Here is a 10,000-nt window from a genome sequence, read left to right on the forward strand (position 1 = left end):
AGACATCGTGGACAAATCCCTCTCGAATCCTCTTAATTCAAAGATGATCCTGTGAGGTCCAGAGCTGTCGCCAAGAGCCCTCAGGGCATCCTCGCTTCAAAACATAAACCTACATGGCGCACAGAAATTTTCAGGAAAAAAAGATCCAGCGTTCCTGATTCAAACGATCTTTTATGCATTTTTCGGAAGATACTTCATGTCCTTGTCAGAACTGTAATTAATAATGTAAGTAAGGCATTGCAAGCTTTCTAACCATATGTATTTGAAATCTCTTCGTTATCTGTATATAGAATTGTTAACCATTCCTCAGGTGTGAGAAAACACATTTGATTGTATACAGATGCCCTCTGTCTTCCCATAATGTCAGACGCTACTTTTCGCTCGCAAGAGTTCTTGACCTGTCAGAGATTTTGCGTCAGTAAATTAGAATAGCTTGAACCTGCCTCTCACTCGCCGCCTCGTTATAATCCAATCAGACTGACCGCCAAATAAACACCGCTAAATAAAACCCAGGTCAACCAGTAATCCAAGATGAAAAGATCCTCTCCTGTCAAGCATAGCACACAAAAACCTCAGAGCAGAATATAAATCGGGACGGAATGCCTTCATAAACCCAAACCGGTTGAATCTAAACACCCTGTGACCCTATACAAATATTGCCTCTGTAACACCTCTCATTTTCCACCCAGACGAGGGTCAATGTATACTGGCCGAAATAGACTGGATTATTAGTATTTCTATTTCTTTTCTAGGTGTATTTAGGAAAAATATGTATATATATATATATATATATATATATATATATATATATATACATGGTTGTCACACACACATTCTAATATACATATATATATATATATATATATATATATATATATATATATATATATATATATATATATATATAACTAACTGTATAACATCAAGGGTTAATATACGGTGAGTATACAATAACCATTAATCCGCTTCAATTAACAATGAAACCTATATATATAGTTTCTATATGTACTACTAATATACCTTTCATGCGTGATGTACCGTAATTAACAATGAAACCTTCATTTATAGTTACAAATCCCTATGCGTGATGTACCGTACTGTCATATAATTTGATTTATAGTTACAACAGCCATATATATATATATATATATATATATATATATATATATATATATATATATATATATATATATATATATATATATATATATATTCCAGTATCATGAAAATCCTGATATCTACTAATTTAACGAAAAAGATAAACAGAGAACCAAAATTAAGTAAAGAGTCCTTTATGAAACAAACACTACAAATGAGACAGAAAAACAATATCAATAAGACAATAATCTCTGGAAACAACTATGGAGTCTAAAAAGCGGATATCTTTTCTGAGTCTAAGGCGATAAATAATATCTCTATAAAGAATTTTCTCTTGTAATTCCTACCTCGAGAAGCCCTTCACCCTATCAGTTCAGCTCCAAGACCCTTCCATCTCGTTCGCGTCCTCAGTCAGTCAGAAACTTATTTGTTTCTAACTCGGGGTCGTAGCCAGGGCCCAATTTTTTCCTATCCCTAGCCTCTATGTAAGTATAAACAATAAAGATACCTTAGTATAAGTTTCGGGACGGTACATAACGTCTCTAGTGACAGGCCTCTCCTACCATCATTATTTAAGGCATGCGTACGTACACTAATTAACGAGTCAGCTTTCTGCCGACTTTCAGAGGCTTTCTGGAAGTCTTTTTGGATGCAATTTCGTATCCATATCGTAGATGATTTGTATATCCGAGAACAATTACAGAACGGCTCACTGGGAAACATAAATCGAACTGCATTTCCAACAGAAAGAGGTTACATCCTAACCTAACCTAATTCTAGGGCGCAAAACTTTATCAAAAACTGCGTTCTAGGCCCCAAACTTCTGCCAAGTGATGCTAGTAACAATTGGAGGTTCGGATCAGGCAGTTTATTCAAGTAATACACTGTATCATGGTATTAATATCTGTAGCCGCTATCAAGCCAAGGTTAATTTTTTTTATTCCAATAGCTTTCCTTTACATGCATCGAGAAAAAATCTGTTACGGGTCTGATTTAAGTTCTTGATAATTTGGGGCTCAGCATTAACTTTGGACATCTTTATACCAGTACAATTACGCTCTATTACTTCGCAGTTGGCACTATACATTAACCCTGGCCCGAGGTGTCAATGAACTCACGGACGTTGGCCTCGATTATGATAACATCTCTTACAACTAGTTAAAAAGAGACAAAGACAAAAATCTATTAAGCAACAACTAAGTCTCCAAGGCTCAGTAAACTTCAAAGATTTATATGAAGAATCGCCAACTGATAAAAAAAACTAAAAAAACAGAAGCCTTGTTTGCACACGACTCAAAACAGAAACAAACAGAAGTAGGATAAAAGCTTTTTCCATTTCCCGTTCGCATGTTTAGCTCATGTTTACACGCAAGGAATTTCACGGAAAATGTATCTTTCTTTGTCTCTACAACATTATTTACTATTGCGCTATTGTCTTCTCCAAGGTTAGAGCCGACATCCTGTCCTATTCATTCTTGATAGATTTTGAAATCCAAAGGATCAAAATATAAAATATTATGTAATACGTGTAACGGCCTTCAAACTAAACATAAACGAAAGGACGAGCAATCAAAATTTCGCAATATACAGAACTGAAAAAGCACAGCACTCAATGGCATTCGCGTTCGCTGAGAAAAAAAATACAACCATAATGGCATTCGCAGTCATTTTGCAAAGAAAGAATATATCTCGACATTCCCTCCCCCCCCCAATCTCGAGGGCGACTGTACTTCAACCCCACTTGAACCTTGGCAGAAATGCATTATATGAAATGGGAGTGGATAATAGCATACCTTCCACCCCGCTCCCCTCATTTCCCTCGCCACCTAACCCCGCCCCCCCTTTCCCAACCCCTTCCTCGTCTAAGCCTGATATCGCATCCCACCTCACCTCTGACTCTCTCCTTCGCCTTCCTGTCTCAGGAGACGTTTGGGAAAGACTGGATTCGAGGTGACAACCGCCTTCAGCGATAAGGGCGAAGTTAATATCCTTCCCCGAAGGGATCATCGCCTTTATTGCCTTCGTCAGTAGGTGCACTTGGGGAGGGTACGCTTCCTCGAGCGTCCTCAACCTCGCCTCTTAACCTTTAGCGAGAGGAGGAAGAGGAGGAGGCGACCTCCAAAGTCATACCTGCTTTTCCCCTCCCTTACCAAACCCTCCCTCTCAAACGCACCTCCAAACTACATCTCTAGCTTCCCTTCACACTCCTGGTCTTCTCTGCGTATGGTTGCCCTCTCAATCACTTATTGTAAAAAGCTACAAACTAATATATATAAAGTTAAAAAAAAGTATATATTGAATTTAGGAATCAAAGTCTCCAAGTCAAGTTTCACGAAAAAAAAATTACTTTGAAAACGACTCATTGGTCGAGCGATCGAGATCAACGATCTGAGGGTAAGCTCCATTTTTTCCTTTCCTTTCCTAGAGCTCGAAAAGAGCGTTAACTTCCACTTTCGCATCTGATGTGTATACAGTGGAAAATGGCCTTGACTTACTTACTTGCAATTAGGCAATAAGATATTAACGAAAAAAGAATAAAGAGAGAACAAATAAAAAATAAATCAACAAAAACAATACATGCATATAACAACAGCAATGATAAATCCTCTTAAATGAACACGGGATGATTCTACCCTTGACAATACAATGGACTGGTTACCTGGGACATTACTGCGACAGCGGTTGCAGGTTGGCTGGTACGACCCGTGTAATTTTAGCAGTCCTCCTTTACAAATGAAAGCAGGCTCGTGTTTTCCCAGGCGCAACGCATTATTGTTGCTACTGAACAATGGCTTTGCAACGCAGTCTTAAGCACAGGTGAAAAGATCGTTTTAGAAGAGATTTCCTGGGTGGCTTTGTTCTTCATTAAGACAATATTCAGATTGTTTGCCTGTTATGAGCACAGCTGGATCACTGGAAAACAAACGTCAAGTGTCGAACAACGAGAACCGTGAATATGCATCACACTTTGAAGTTAAGACGCGAGCATTAAATTCGTAAATGCGTTAAATACGCATAGATTTTGTCATACAAATACTACGCGTTCTGGGAAGCGTTTCAACTGAATCATTCTGATAATGTTAGTCCATTACTGTCAGGTGTTTATAAGAGGAGAGGCAATGAATGCGAGAGAAGCCTCCATTTGGATTTATTTATCGTTACTTAAAAAGTCAAAAAGACTGCTACTTGCGTTATTAATGACAGTCTAATTCCCTGTATGATTTAAAAGAAATATCGGCCTCTATTCAATTGCAACATTTTCTGTTATATTACTCTTGCCAAGGTTACAGTCGAACATGCTATTACAAACCCTTTGGTTTTATTTACAAAGTATAATAAACACTTTTTCTTTTGTATTTTTTTTCTTTGCAATTTATGTGTAAGATTCAATGAGGCACGGTTTAAAATGCATTAATAATCAGTGGTGTCGATGATATTCTAGTATCGAACTTTTCAATCTAGTTCGGGGACTGTCGTTGTCAAGCAGACCTCTTTTGTGTCAGGGGACAACAAGTAGTTGTTATTATTATTATCAGCCGAGCTGAAATCTTTCTTGGAAAAGCAGAATACTACAAGCCCAAGGGCCTTATTGATTAAAGCAGCACAGTTAACAGGATAAAAGAAAATATTTGAGAAAATAATAAAATAAAGACTGCTTGAATAATGTTGGCAAGTTGCACAGGGCGTTCATATTTTCATGAAGAGACCGTGTCTGGTAAACACGAACTCGGCAATATAAGAAAAGGGAAACTTAATGGACCTTAACAAACACGCCCCTCAAATAATATCAGAGTGCATGATTAGGGAGACAAAGGAAGGAGAGAAGTTCTACTTTATAAAAGGGAAAGGTAAGAGGGACGATCAGACTGATTGACAGTCGAGTTAGTAATATCTAACGGGTATATGCTGGACTGTCCAGGGAAAAAGGGAGGGAGACCGACTCCAGACTGTGTACACGAGACACAATGTCCCTCTGGAGGACGAAGGTTTCACGTCCAATTTCGATTACATAATTCATGAGGCTTTCCACACAGCCGAAGAGTTGCAAAACTATGTTAAGACATTCGGAGAGGACGAAGGATGTGGCGTTTTATTATACTACCACAGCTTGTGCAAAAACTATGAGGATGACCGATTTACAGTGACTTTAATACCTGTTTAACTTTACGTCGAAACCTCCAAAATATGACAGATCTCTCATTGGTAAAATTACATATAGCCAAGGCGAATATTTCAAGCCATAATTCTAAGTCTCTCCGACAGGCTTCGTTGTCTCTACTTGTCGTAACCATGGCTGGCTCAGCTCATCCAGTTTCCGAGGTTCTGTTTCTAAAAACGTTTTCCGAGGTGCTGTTTCTAAAAAAGTTGTGTGAAAGAGTGCCACCACGTGCAGATCTTGCGGCAATTGGAATCCAGTGCCAGAGATATAAAAAAGTCATGAATGTTCGTTTCAGCGGGTGCCATACGAGCTCGAATGTGCACGCTTTTTTTTTCCCACCAATATTGGTTTCTTAATGCTGAGTTTGGCAGCAAGAAGCTGAAAGTGCCAGCAAACCGTTCCTAGAAAACGGAGATTTTCCATGCAATGGCAACTCACGTGTTTATTCCTGTTCCTACTAATCCTCATTTAATATTTTCTTTACTGGCTGACTTTTGATTACTGGAACTCTTAATTCATTAAAAGGGTAAATGAAAACCAAATAGAATAACAGATGAAAGACGGCCTATTACTTATGTGGCCCAAGCCTAAAATGATTACAGAGTCCGTATACACCCGGAGTACTTAGGAAACGTACAGTAAACAACCCACTTTTTTCAAAAGAGTGAACAGAACGGTGCACGGAGAAAAACGTAACGTAGATTAAATATGATTCATCTTTCATCATGATCTACAAAAATATAAACGACAACTAAGAATGATGAAAGATAGTTAGCCTTATTTGCCCTTACTATTCCACTACATTCTAATATGCTGTACTTCGTTAAGTGTCAAAAGCAACGATTATTTTGAACATCTGCGGTATGCAGCCGGGATGGATGGAATTTTATCACCGATGACTTATCCGTTAATTCATAAGAAGGAAAATGTTACTTCATTATCCTGTGCTTAAACAAACAGACAGAAAAAAGAACACTACTCTTAATTTCCTCTATCCTTTAATAAGTAGACATATAACTTTCTTAAAGGGGGTTAACACAGTTTTTCATGTCTTCTTTTTATATATTTTTACCCCTTTTATCTTTATCAATATTTTGGAGGGGGGGGGGGGTTACACGTATCATTGGCCTCTACATTACATGACATACACACACAAACCCAGTTGGTGTATTATAAGTACCTATATATCCGAACGCATACCGAATATGGGAGAGAGAGAGAGAGAGAGAGAGAGAGAGAGAGAGAGAGAGAGAGAGAGAGAGAGAGAGAGAGAGAGAGAGAAATTTCTTTTAGACATTCATCGCTACTAGTTAATTTCGTGAAAGGCCTGAGCGGACGTGATAACACTTAATCCAACGAGACGCAAATGTCTTTTCTCCAATTCTGCCTTTGACAGACGATGTCCCACAATGGCTGGAGCCTTCCGCTCTGCCCAATCACGATGTTTTATGCAGGAGCAACGCTCAAAGGATTTCAGGTTCAATATTCTCGTATGATTCAAAGACGGATTAATACTCACTGGTGGCTGCTCGAGCCTTATTGTGACCCACTGCTACTGCTACTAGAAATCTATGACCTTTTGTTTGTTTCAACGCATTGGTTGTTGGGTGATATTACTAGAGCTGTCACACTCGTGGACACCTATCTAAGTACTGACCAAACACAAAGTTCCACCATTTCATTGCTGTCCTCCATTCATTATTGGTCACCCATCCATACGCCGTCTAAACCAAATGTCGCTTAACTTTGATAATTGAGAAGCCGGAGGACCCCCGAGCATTCCGCCCCCCCAAAAAAAAAAAAAAAAAAAACACATAGCAGAATGAACAGTCACATATTGCATCCGAGGGATACCAAAAATTGCCCCAATCATGCAGGCAGAGGAAGAGAAAAACTCGAGGTCACTCAAACTGTTATCATGAAGTTGAAAAGGTTCAGGTAAATACCAATTTAACGAAGAACAAAACGTTGTCGGATATCCTCATCGTGGAAACTCATTTTGTGGAAAAGTTACTTTTATGAAGCCTTGATTAATCGCTGTTGCAAAATCACGGAAGCTGAAAATCGCTCTTTGCTGAGAGAGAGAGAGAGAGAGAGAGAGAGAGAGAGAGAGAGAGAGAGAGAGTTTATTATCGCTATGTGAAATCACATTGTAGTCAAGTCCGTAGTATTTCATAATTATTATTATATAAAACAAAATGAAATAGCACTACGCCTTTAGAGTTAATATCACTGTGGAAAGACCGGCTTTCAAATCCGCACTTTTTTTCATGCACACACACGACGATAAATGCAACATTCACCGTTCATCAAACAGTCTCCCAACCAAATAATGCTGTACGTTAGACGACATGCTTAATACGTTCTTTAATTCTAAAAAAGTGACGGTTTTAATTTATCCATCCTAATGGAACTGCAACAACACCTGGAATGACTGTGGTAGCTAATTGCTAATTATCTCTCATTATGGAACAAGTAGAATATTCACGCGCACGTTCAATCGGCAATACGAGGAAACGTAATTACAGATAATTCTTTCACAAATCAGAGGAAATTTATGGCAGCCTCTATGTGGAAATTCAAGCGTCCGTACTCCAAAAATCAATCTGAAATCCTTGCATCGTCCGGAAATCCTACGGAGACTCGTAAAATTTTGTGGGTAGTATATCCAACGTTTATCAGTCAAGAAGTTAACTATGATGTGCCAATGCTTATATTTAAGATATATCTTGACACTAAAACTTAAGTACGATACACATACGTTGTAAGAGACGGAGGGGCCTAATCATTTCGTTGAGTAGAAAATTTTCCAGGATATATCTACGCTTCCTTAGAAGTCTAATTACTGTTGGTATATTAAGGTGGCTATATGCCAGCACTAGCTCTTGCTAGAGCGAGCAAAAGTGTTTAAATTTCCGCTTTAAACTAATTTGGCCGAAAACGAGAATACGGTGACACACACTTAATGTACACTTCACTTTTTTTTTATCAACTGTTATTCAATATAACTTGAAATAATGAAATGGCAAATTGAATCTTGCTTCACACATTTTCTTTGTAGTGAATTTTTTTTCACAAATAAGTACGGAGCCATTGAAAGTTCTTTACATGTCTCAGATAACTTAGAAGAATGCAATTTATCAATATTATTGGGAGGAATATAGCAAAAAGAAGTTTTCACGTTTCAAATTTGCGTTGCTGTTTAGTTACATCATACTGATACGATTTTTGACAACCTTTAAGTAACTATTATATATTTTTAGTTATTCTTTTTTTATACCGTTTTCATTCCATTTAGTTATGGGCATTCTATTCTGAATTAGCTTGCTCAGCAACTTAACGGCCTCTTAGTATGTTCCACAAGAAATTCTGCATATCTAAATTACCATTAATAATAATAATAATAATAATAATAATTTTGTTAAAAAGAATATATATGTGCAACAGCCATACTGATTTTGTAACAATTCTTTTTAATCCTTCGAATGATTCTCTTTTCTCCAGTATTGATGTTTAATTAAACAGGGCTAATATTCATTATTGGTTAAAAGAATCTTAAGGTTATTCTAATATTTATTCCATACGAAAGACAGGAAAGATTATAATCTTATACAACAAATTTCTGCTTCCTGACGAAGAGACCTTGCAGGAAACTCTGCGGGATTTACTCTCCGTGTTTGATTTACTGCCCGAGGCCACAGTTCTTGCCGTATTGGAGGAGTAATTATCAGAATGACATTAAATTTCTTTTGAGCCAAATATGAATATTCGCAAAATTTTATAAATCTTCAAGATTGAAGAAAAGAGAATAATTATAAATACTGAAAAAATTATTACATAATCAATTCGGCTGATACAGCTACTCTTTTCAAAACCTATCCTTTTTAACCGGTTTAAAAGAGGGTCTGCTCTCTTCAAATAATAATAATAATAATAATAATAATAATAATAATAATAATAATAATAATAATAATAATAATAATAATAATAATAATAATAAAAACTTTTCAATATTAAGCAACCAACATTCTAGGCTTTTCGATAAGCTAAAAGGCTTCTATTGGCCTTATATCAAACAACATATATATATATATATAAACACACACACACACACACACACACACATATATATATATATATATATATATATATATATATATATATATATATATATATATAATCATAATAACTTTTGTGTACGTGATTCATTTGTCACACATTACCGCAGGTGAAAAATAAGAAAAAAAAAAACTCATTTGGCTAAAAATCACAATATACTGTGATTTTTATCCAAGTGAATTTTGAAGGCCACTCCTACCTCGATACCAGGCTGTGGGTGGATCTGTAGTCTCAAACGGTTGTATATATATAGTTCGTCAGGACTGTTTCTGTAGTATATATATATATATATATATAGTATCAGTCCTTCTGACCTCTAATACTATATATATCAGTCCTATATATATCAATGGCTTATTATATATGCATATATATATATATATATATATAATAAATTCGAAACCGGTTAGGACCTACACCCCGTGTCTTATTTTTCACCTTGATAAGGTGATATATGTGATTACAGTCCTATATATATATATATATCCATACAGCCTATATCGAGGTATATATATATATGGAAAAAATCATATATATTGTATTTTTATGATTATATACATATATATGTATATATTATAAACATATCATATAAATGTAATTAATAATAATACATGTAATAATAAT

General features: G+C 36.3%; 1 protein-coding gene across 1 annotated transcript in view; it reads right to left on the reverse strand.

Annotated features, from left to right (window-relative positions):
* Positions 1-10,000, reverse strand: part of LOC136847761 (adenylate cyclase type 3-like) — a 46,791-nt gene that overhangs the window by 32,529 nt on the left and 4,262 nt on the right. The gene's annotated exons all lie outside the window — the stretch shown is intronic.

This window comes from Macrobrachium rosenbergii, chromosome 17 (assembly GCF_040412425.1).
Source record: "Macrobrachium rosenbergii isolate ZJJX-2024 chromosome 17, ASM4041242v1, whole genome shotgun sequence".
NCBI classification, from domain to species: Eukaryota; Metazoa; Arthropoda; class Malacostraca; order Decapoda; family Palaemonidae; genus Macrobrachium; species Macrobrachium rosenbergii.